The sequence below is a fragment of the Capsicum annuum genome, chromosome 2 (assembly GCF_002878395.1).
Source record: "Capsicum annuum cultivar UCD-10X-F1 chromosome 2, UCD10Xv1.1, whole genome shotgun sequence".
NCBI lineage: Eukaryota > Viridiplantae > Streptophyta > Magnoliopsida > Solanales > Solanaceae > Capsicum > Capsicum annuum.
In genome coordinates this window covers 71,568,026-71,578,476 of record NC_061112.1, presented here as the reverse complement: position 1 = coordinate 71,578,476, position 10,451 = coordinate 71,568,026, and the positions used below count along the sequence as shown (strand labels likewise).

Here is a 10,451-nt window from a genome sequence, read left to right as displayed (position 1 = left end):
TATTCGTGAAGTGGAAATCCCACTTATGAACCATGCTACTAGTTGCATCCATAAGCTAGAGGTGGGTAGTCGATTTGAATTGAAACAGAATATCGTACAACTGTTGTGTTCGAGTGGAAAGTTTGCAAGGTTATCACATGAAGATCCACAACATCATACACAGACTTTCTTGGAAATTAGTGATACCTATATTCCTGTTGGGGTCTCAACTGATTATGTCAAACCGACACTCTTCCCTTTTTCTTTAATTGGGGAATCAAAGAGGTAGTTGTATGTTGAACCACCAAACTCCAGAACTTTATGGGATGATCTGGCTCAAAAATCCCTTTTCAGATTCTATCCATCGGGAAGACAACCCGCTTAAGAAATGAGATTCCGAGTTTCATGCAAAAAGAAGGAGAAATATTTACCAAGCTTGGGAAAGATTTAAGGGCATTCTTAGAAATCGCCCTCACCACTATTAATCGAATGATGTACTGGTTCGCACCTTCATAGAGGTTCTTAAGACCAACACCAAGATTCTCTTGGATTCAGCAGCAGGTAGTCAAACTTTTGAGAAAACTTATGATGAATTGTATACACTGCTGAATTGGATTTAACAAGGGGATCCCGAGTGGCATGATGACTCAAGAAGTGCTCCTAAGAAGGTTGCAGGTATGTTAGAGGTAGATCAGTTCACTAATTTATCAGGTCATCTTGCTGTAATACAAAATCATATAACAAATTAGTTCAGTAGCATGAAGTTGGGGGTTACACAGCCGGCAACAACAACTAATGCGGTTCAACAGGTGAATGGATAGTGTGAGATTTATGGAAGTAGTGACCATACAAAGGATGCTTGCGCGATTAATCCAGATACCCTTAATTATGTGGGGAATATTAATCGTTAAGGCTAGAAGAATTATGGTAACACATACAATCCAAATTGGAGGAACCATCCTAATTTCTCATGGGGTAGAAATTAGGCACAGAACAACAATCAGTATAAGGGGACGGTACAACAGAATCAATAGCAGGTTCAAAGTAATCAGGCCATAACTCAAACGAGAAATTTAGAGGAGATGATTAAGCAATGTCTAGCTTCTTAGGCATAGTTGTCAGTAGATATAAAGAATCATCAGTTGATTATGAAGAATCTGGAGCTATAAATTGGTTAGATTGTGGGAGCGCAAAAAACTAAACCTCAGGAAGGTATACCTAGTGATACTGAGGTAAATCCAAAAAAGGTAAATGCAGTCACTACTAGCGGTTTGAATCTAAAGGAGCAGGAACCTGAGCATGTAAGTCAAGAGGCTATTTATAATAATACTAAAAAGAATAAGGAGAAAGTGGTTGAAGAAAAAGCTGCAAGTACTGAAACTAAAGTAGAGAAGGAGACTCTACCTCTACCCTTCCCTTAAAGGCTTTGGAAGCTCCAAGAGGAGACCATTTATAAGAAGTTTTTGGAGATTTTGAAGTAGGTTCATGTCAATCTCCCTCTTGTATATATTTCATAGAGTGTGATGAAGTATGCAAAGTATGTGAAAGACATAATGGCAAACAAGAATCATTTGACAGAATATGCTACAGTAGCACTTATTGAGGAGTGCACATCTAAGATTAAGAACAAGTTGCCCATGAAGCTGAAAGATCCAAGTAGTTTTACTTTGCAGATCACCACCGGTAAAGCCATCAATGCTCGGGGGTTATGTGACTTAGGGGCAAACATCAATCTCATGCTCATATCTTGGTTCTGAAAGATGGGTCTTGGCAACCCCAAACCCACTGCCATTAGTTTGCAGTTAGATGATAGATCCCATGCTAGGCCTGACGGGATCATTAAAGATGCATTGGTATAAGAAGGATCACTTATCTCCCCAGTGGATTTTTGATTCTTGATTTTAAAGTTGATCCAGTTATTCTATTTATTTTGGGATGCTCATTCCAAGCAATAGGGTAGTCACTTATTGATGTAGCTACAGGAAGATGACTATGAGAGCTTATGATAAGGTCGAGGACTTCGATGTGTACAAGGTAATAAAGTTGCCTACTATATATAAGGAATTGTCTTCTATATCAGCTATAGACCTTGAGTCTGAGCTCCTTCTCTTATTGTCTAATGACCCACCTGAGAGAGCTTTGATAGGACATAATCTCTATGGTGATGTAGAGGCACTCCAGTTGGTTCAAGTCATGGATTTTGCAGTAATTAATACTAAAGTGGTACCTTTTGAGCCGTTGAACAGACTGATTGGTCCATGTCCTAAGGAATCTATTGATGAAGCACAAAAACTAGAACTCAAGGCTCTTCCTCCTCATTTAAAATATGTCTTTCTTGGTGAAAATAATACTTTGCCTGTCATTTTGTCTATAGGTTTGTCAGATGTGCAGGTGACAGAAGTGTTGGCAGTTTTAAAAAGAAGGAAGAAGGCAATTGGATGGTAGATGTTGGACATCATGGGGATCTATCCAACTTTTTGTATTCACAATATATATATATATATATATATATATATATATATATATATATATGGAAGAGGGATACAAAGAAAGTATGTAGAAACAATGAATATTTAATCCTTTAATGAAGAAAGTGGTACGAAAAGAAGTCATTAAGTAGCATCATGCTTGGATTGTCTATCCCAGATCCGACAGTAAATGGGCCTGCCCTATGCACTGCCTTCCAAAGAAAGGTGAGATGACTGTGGTGACCAACGAAGCTAATGATCTGATTCCCACTCGCATGGTGACTGGTTAGAGGATTTTCATGGATTATCAAAAGCTGAATAAAGACACCAGGAAGGATCATTATCTAATCCCATTCATTAATCAAATCCTAGACAGGTTGGCAAAGCAGTAATACAATTTCTTTTTAGATGGATACTCATGGTAAAATCAAATCACAATAGCACCATAAGATTAAGAAAAGACCACCTTTACCTATCTATATGGCACGTATCCGTTTAGATGCATGCCTTTTGGCCTTTCCAATGCACCCGCAACGTTCCAGAGATGCATGATGTCAATTTTCTATGACATGGTGGAAGAATTTGTTGAGGTATTTATGGATGACTTCTCTGTTTATGGTAACTTGTTTAATGTGTGCTCGCAGAATCTAGATCGAGCCTTAGCTCATTATGATGAGAAAAACCTTGTTCTGAACTGGAAAAATGCCATATTTTAGTCAAGGAAAGAATAGTCCTTGATCATAAAGTGTTATTTATAGGACTTAAAGTAGACAGATCCAAAGTTGAAGTCATTGAAAAGCTACTGTATCCTGTGACAGTGGAGGGAGTAAGAAGTTTTATTGGCATGTAGGATTTTATAGGTGGTTTATCAAGGACTTGCAAAGATTGCAAGTCCCATGTGTAAGTTGTTAGGAAAAAAAAGCTAAATTTGATATTGGGGTTCAGTGTCAGGATGCTTCTAAGGGCCTAAAGAAAAAATTGACAGAATCACCTATCTTGATTTCTCCCGATTGGGCATTACCATTAGAGTTGATGTGTGACACTAACGATATGGCAGTTAGAGCAATTTTAGGCAAGCAAAAAGACAAGGCATTGAATTCTAGTTATTATGCAAGTTGAGTCTTAAATGATGCCCAGATGAATTACACAGTCACAGAAAAGGAGATTCTAGCACTCATCTATGCATTTGATAAATTCAGATTATACTTGTTGGGCACTAAGGTAATTGTTCACATAGATCATTCTATCATCAGGTATGTGTTCAACAAAAAAGATGCAAAGCCACGATTGATCAGGTGGATTATATTTCTCCAATAATTTGAAGTGCACGACAGAAAAGAAATTGATAATCAAGTGGTATATCATCTATCAAGGATAAAGAATCATGATCATATTATTGATTGAACACTTTGCATCTAAGAAGAGTTTCCAGATGGGAAATTATTGGCGCTCGATGTGTGTGAGATTCCTTGGTATGCAGACATTATAAATTTTTAGTGTGTGGGTTTTACCTTCCCAAAGCTACTAGTCAATAGAGAAAAAACTTGTTACATAATTCTCATGCATATATTTGGGATGAGCCCTATCTCTTCAAATAGGGTGCTGATGGGATTATGTACAGATGTGTTGCTAAAGTTGCATCTAAACAACTGCTATAAAAGTGTCATTTATCTCCTTATGAGGGCCATCATATGGGCGAGCAAACAGCTAAAAATGTGCTATAATTAGGTTTACTTTGGCCAACATTGTTCAAAAATATGATTGCCTATGTAAGAGGGTGTGATCAATATCAGAGAGTAGGCACAATAGCAAGACACCACGAGATGCCCTTGACCAATATGCTTGAGGTTGAGGTATTTGGTGTTTGGGGGATAGACTTTATGGGGCCATTTCCACCATTTTATGGAAATTTGAATACCTTAGTGACAATTGATTACGTATCTCAGTGGGTAGAAGTTTCTACCCTTTCGACGAATGATGCGAAAGTTGTGATGAAGTTTGTAAAAAAGCATATCTTCTCTCATTTTGGCACACCTAGAGTTATTATCAGTGATGGAGGTACATATTTTATGAACACTTGGTTTACAAATTTGTTAACAAAATATGGTGTTAGGAACAAGGTGTGCATAGCATTTCACCCATAAACCAGTGGCTAAGTAGAGGTCTCTAATCAAGAAATCAAGCAGATATTGTAAAAGATAGTTAATGGCCAGCGTAAGGATTGGTCGAAAAACTAGATAATGCACTTTAGGCATATAGGACAGCCTATAAGATGCCCATTGGGACCTCTTTGTATCGCCTTGTATATGGAAAATCTTGCCATTTGCCTATAGAACTTGAGCATCAAGCTTATGGGGTAGTGAAGAAATTAAATTTTAATATGAAGGCGGCGGGTGAAAAGAGATTGTTGAAACTTCATAAACTTGATGAGTTTCATATCCACGCTTATGAGAATGAAAAATTGTACAAAGAAAAGACTAAGAAATGGCATGACAGAATGTTCTTAATCGAGTTTTAAGCCTGGACAACTTATGTTATTATTTAATTCAAGAATAAAGTTGTTTCTAAGTAAGCTGAGGTCCAAGTGGTTTGGACTATTTGAAGTTGAGAGGATGACTTCCCATGGAGATGTTGAACTTTGGAATAAGGAGAAGACTAAAAAATTCATGGTGAATGGACAGAGAGTGAAGAATTATTGGGCAGATCATGGGTATCAACACAGTACGTCCATTACCTTTGCAGATGAATGAACATGAGTTAGGTCGTGCCATGACGTTAACTAAGGCATTGCGAGGGAGGCAACCCACAAATGTAATGTAATAGTGTAGTTTATTTCTTAGTTGTTGAGAGAAAAAAAAGAACAAATAAAAAGATAAAAAAGAAATTTCATGCCACAACCAAAACTAACGCGTTGTGTTGGAGGCAACTCACTTTTTCTTATGTTATTCTTTTTTTTTGGTTTCATGTGCAGGAATGAGAAACTTTGTACCAAAAGGTGAGAATTAGAAATAAGTGAATTTCATGTGAAGAGAAGCCATCAGGTTGGTAAATGATGTATACAAGTGAAGGATAAGAAAGGGTAAGAAAAAGGGGGATAGAATGCATCCCAAGTATGTTTTCCAGTGACTCTCCATGATTAGACCACGTAGCAGAGCTAGATATAGAAAACTAGCCTCGCATTACGGTAAGAGATTAAATAGGAGGGTGTGTTTTCCAATGACTCTCTGTGATTAGACCGCATCGCAGTAAGAGTATTTTTTAGAAAAACTAAATTAAAATGTCGAGTTTAACCCGACCCGACCCTATTTCATTAGACCTTCTTTATAAATACCCCCAATTTATCCTAATTCTTTCCCACCTAAACCCTAGTGCGCCTCTCCATTTCCTTTAAACTCTTTCTCTTATTTCTTTAAACATAATAGCTTGGTAAATTATGGTTCTTTCCCTTCTATGATTCAATTTGGGTAAGTGCTACCATCTTTTTTCATTATCCTTATTTTGGTAAAATATTGAAATTATTGTGATGCTTTTTTTTAAATATGTTAATTGATTGATATATATTGTGATGCTTTTAATATACGTGTAAGGTGTGTTTTGTGTTATTAGGCATTACTCTATGTATGTGCTTTACTCCTTTACCAATGGTTGAACTAGATTGCTGACTATACTTTAGGGTGAATGTTGAACTCTTATTCCAAGTAGAAGTGGAATTTATTAATGGTAAAAGATTTGTGTGCCACGTTAAAACTTAAATAGCTTAGGAGGTGTGGGTCACAAGAAAGGGAAGTCTGAGTACTTTTCTTGTCAAAGATGCATACCTTAGTGACTAAGTGTGGGGTAGTCCCAAACTTTGATTCAATAAAGTGATTGCTGACTTCCCTATGTATGTGTGCATGTGGATTTATAATGATGTGCACCATGTGTGGAATCTTTGTAAGTGGGTTTTGTTTATAATGCTATCTCAAGTAATTTACTTGATGTGAAGTACAATGTGCTTCACTTGTGAACTTGATTATGGATAAATATTATTGCACCTGATTCCAGTAGATGAGTACTTAAAGCCCGAGTAAAGCCACATGTATTTGGTTTAATTTAGCTGTTAGGTACTTATACAGATAAGATGTAAATGTTGAACTAGGGAAAGTTTGAGTACCCCATTCATACATTTATGTACCTATGATAGCAACTAAGTATGGGGTGTCCTTAACACTTGTCCACACTTAGTGTGAGCTAGTAAATTAAGGGACCATGTCTTACTAGTTTGTTGTATGTTCTGACTGATAGGTACTATAGATTATTGCCAATATAAAAGAAAAGATAAGGCTAGCCCATCTAAGCCATCAAAGAAAAGAAACAGGCAGTCTGAGAAGGTAACAAAAGCTCTTGCAGTTCCTCATGGTTAGGTACAGAGATATGGATATAGATGGGTCACCAAAGGTAGAAAGAAATGGTACTCAAAACACACTGAAACCAAGTACATCTCTAAAGTATTTTTCAACTAGGAAAGCTTACAACGAGAGTATCGTAGCATAGTTCACAGGTTGGAGCAATTGCATATGACCTTTTTGTTTGAGCAGCCCACGGAGAGCAACCTGTACCTCATAAGGAAATTTTATGCTAACTGGGACCCTAGGGACCCAGACTCTGTGGTAAAACTCCATGGGAAAGTGGTCACCTTTATAGATAATGATTTGAATGAATTGTTAGGTGTTCCCGAGGCTGATGTAGAGTCATTGAGACAGCTGAATATTACACTTCTGTATGCCCACCTCCGAAACCTATTGTATGGTACCACAACTGCTTCAAGATGGACTTGACAATAAGGAACTGGACTCTATTCGACTTTTCCTTATGCTCAAATAAACATGGAGACGTGAATGTGGGGGAAGATTGTCTACCATTGCCCTATTTAGAGCAAACATATAACTAACATCACACATGACAAGGTATGTTTAATTTATGCTCTTATGCATGATGACATTGATATCAATGTAGGTGCTATCAGTTTTTTCTATGATAAAAAAACTATGATACTATAAGGGGCATCGATATGGGTTTGGTGGATTGTTGGCCAAATTCTTGAGGAAGCACAAGGTTGAGGAAGAAGACCTGGATTACAAACCTGTTATAGATACACGCCCAATTGATATGACGAGAGTTAGGAGTTTAGCTGTGGCTCATGGGAGGATACTTACTATACCTGAGCGTTAGGCTCGAAATAATTAGATTACAACTAGGATGTATAGGATGCAGATGTTACAGTTGCGAGTAGGGGGAAGACCAACTACAAATGAAGAAATTTGGGCGGTTGAGTTGGACTTCCCTCTTGGTCACCATGCCAAGATTTACTGCATATAGGTTCAGACTTTGTTGAGCCTATTGATGACAACGTGACCACTGATAAGGAGAGATAGTTGTGAGATTTAGATATTAAGTTAGAGGACGAAGAACATCCTGATGTGGGAGCTGAGGCATATGGTCCAGATGATGATGACATGGACGAAGCCTGATAAGGGAGTATGCCACCTCATTACTTGGTCTTATTTGAAAGCACTGAGATAGTACTTCATTTTAAGTGTGGGGTGGTGTTATCTCATTCTCATTATCATTCTTTGTACTTTTCTTTGTTTTATTTTTCTGGATATTTTTAATTTTTATGTGTTGGATGTTTTTCTTATTGGGTGTTGGACTTAGTCATTGTAACTATTCAGAATGATACAGTCTGTAATAGTTAGTATTTAGTAATGGTTTGCTCATTAGTTGTGTTCTTTATAGTTACTTTAAAATTTTTATTTTTCCCTTAAGGAAATTCTAAATAAGTCGTCATAGTTAGTTGCCCTCCCCTATGATAGATGGATGACGACTGTCTTAAGGGGAGTTAGTTGTAGGAAATTAAGAAGTGATGAGAACCAAATCATAACTTAAAGAGAAATATTTTGTGTTGGTTCATTAGGACAGTGACCTTGAACATAAATGTCTTAAAACAAAAGCAAGTCATAAACTAAAAAAGGAGCTAATTTTAGATACTTAATCTCAATAGGTGTAATTTTTAGTTCATTGGATTAAAATTTGAATTTGACAAAGTGCAAGATCAAAAACCATAAGGATCTGACTTAAATCTAGCATGCACCAAGAGTGAGAGAGTTGTTTAGTTATTCTACATGTATAGTGATGTCTATAACTTGCCCGACGTGTTTACAAAGCAAAATAAAGGATGTTGGGCATAGGAAATAATGTAGGCATTTTTGTTGATTGCTGAATTTTTAGACCTTGTTTACCTACCCTTGTGCATATCCCAAGTTAGCCCCTTTGAGCCTTTAGATTATTCTTTGGTAGACTTATATGTTGACCAATCCCTTCTTTGATAGACCTTAATTTGATCCAAAGCTCCTAAGCTCTTTAGTGAAAAATTAATTGAGTAAGGAGTGTGAAAAAAATAAGAGGATAAAAGGTGAAAAGTGAAGCCTTAAAGTAGTGGTTATTGGTGTGTAAAGTTTATGTGTTGTGATTGGTCGTGAAAAAAAAATTGTGCTCAAAATTGAATCATGAATTAATAGAAAATACTCCCACCATATTTATGTTAGTGAGATTAATGAGATGGGGTAAAACAAAAGATGTGTGAAGGAAGTAAAGGTGAAAGTGGGTTGCTATAGACTGATCTTAATTGTACAATGCGATGTATTAAAACTCTTAGGGATACTAGACACTATTTCCCAAATAGTTCCTACCCATCCCATCACCTACATAGCAACCATGAAAGACCTAGTTGATCCTCCATCCCAATATTTGACATTTAGTGGAGTAGTACACTAAGGGCAAGATTATGATTAATCATCTATCATGTATGAATTTCTTATTGACAGTGAGTTATTTAATTTTGATATTACCATTCCATTGTTTATTATAATATTATGAGTAAATATGGGAAACTTTCTTGTTGTGAGGGTATATGCGGATGATAGTCAGGTGTCATATAGTGCTTGTAGATTGAGTGATTTTAGTAAGTTTGCCAAGAAATTAGAAGTTCACTGTTGAGGTAAAGATATTTTAAAAGAATTATCCCATGTTTCTAGAGCTAAATTGACATGTTTTGAGCAAAACAGTCATTGTTAGGTTTGTGAGTGCCCAAAACAAGCATTTCACCTAGGTTGTGATGTTAAACTTAATTGGGTATAGTGTTAATTGAAGTTGTTTGGGGATGAACAAGGTTCTAAGTGTGGGATGGTGATCTTGGGTATATTTATATGTCCAATCACCAATATTTACCTATTATAGAACTTTTTCTATGAGCTAAAATTTGTTATTTTTGTTGTATATGAGATTTAATTGTGTTCCTTATCTAATGGACATGATTAGTATGTGCAGGACTAAATTTTGATGAAATTGGATGCATGAACGAGAACATAACGATTAATGGAACAATGGGATTGATTTTCTAAGATAAGGAGACTGGAAGTTGGTTTGGAAAGTAGAGAATGAAGAAAGGAAGAATTAGTTGAGATAGTAAAATCCAGTGACTCATCGCGATAAGGCCGCATCGTGGATCTAGACACAAAAAATTAGCCCCTCATCGCGGTAAAGGGAAATTCTCAATTGGGAAATTCTAGTAGCTCACCGTAATTAGACTGCATCACCAAGCTAGATGCAGAAAACTAGCCCCACATCACGGTGAAGGTTACACATCGGGAAATAAAGTCCAACTATAAAAGAAATGATTCAATTCAATTGGAAACACTTTGGACACGTAAGCAGAGGCAGAAAAAACACTATAATTTCTCTTTTAGGATTCTTTGAACTTCATTATTTTGAGATTACTACTTGGTAGGATTAATTATTTATTTTTTATATTGAATTCAAATATGAGTGGCTAAACACCCTTGTTCTGGGGTTGAGGCTAAGAACATGATTGCACTTTGATATTCATTATCATAGTTTATTGTTGGATTACCGTATGGGCTGTTCTTAATCTTTTGTGCGTACTATTTTTATGAGTGGCCACCATTA

General features: G+C 36.5%; 1 non-coding gene across 1 annotated transcript; it reads right to left on the bottom strand.

Moving 5' to 3' along the window:
- Positions 1–357: 357 nt before the first annotated feature.
- Positions 358–463, bottom strand: LOC124896373. The gene has a single exon (XR_007052736.1). It is a non-coding gene; the product is annotated as a small nucleolar RNA R71 (small nucleolar RNA).
- Between the last annotated feature and the right edge of the window lie 9,988 nt (positions 464–10,451).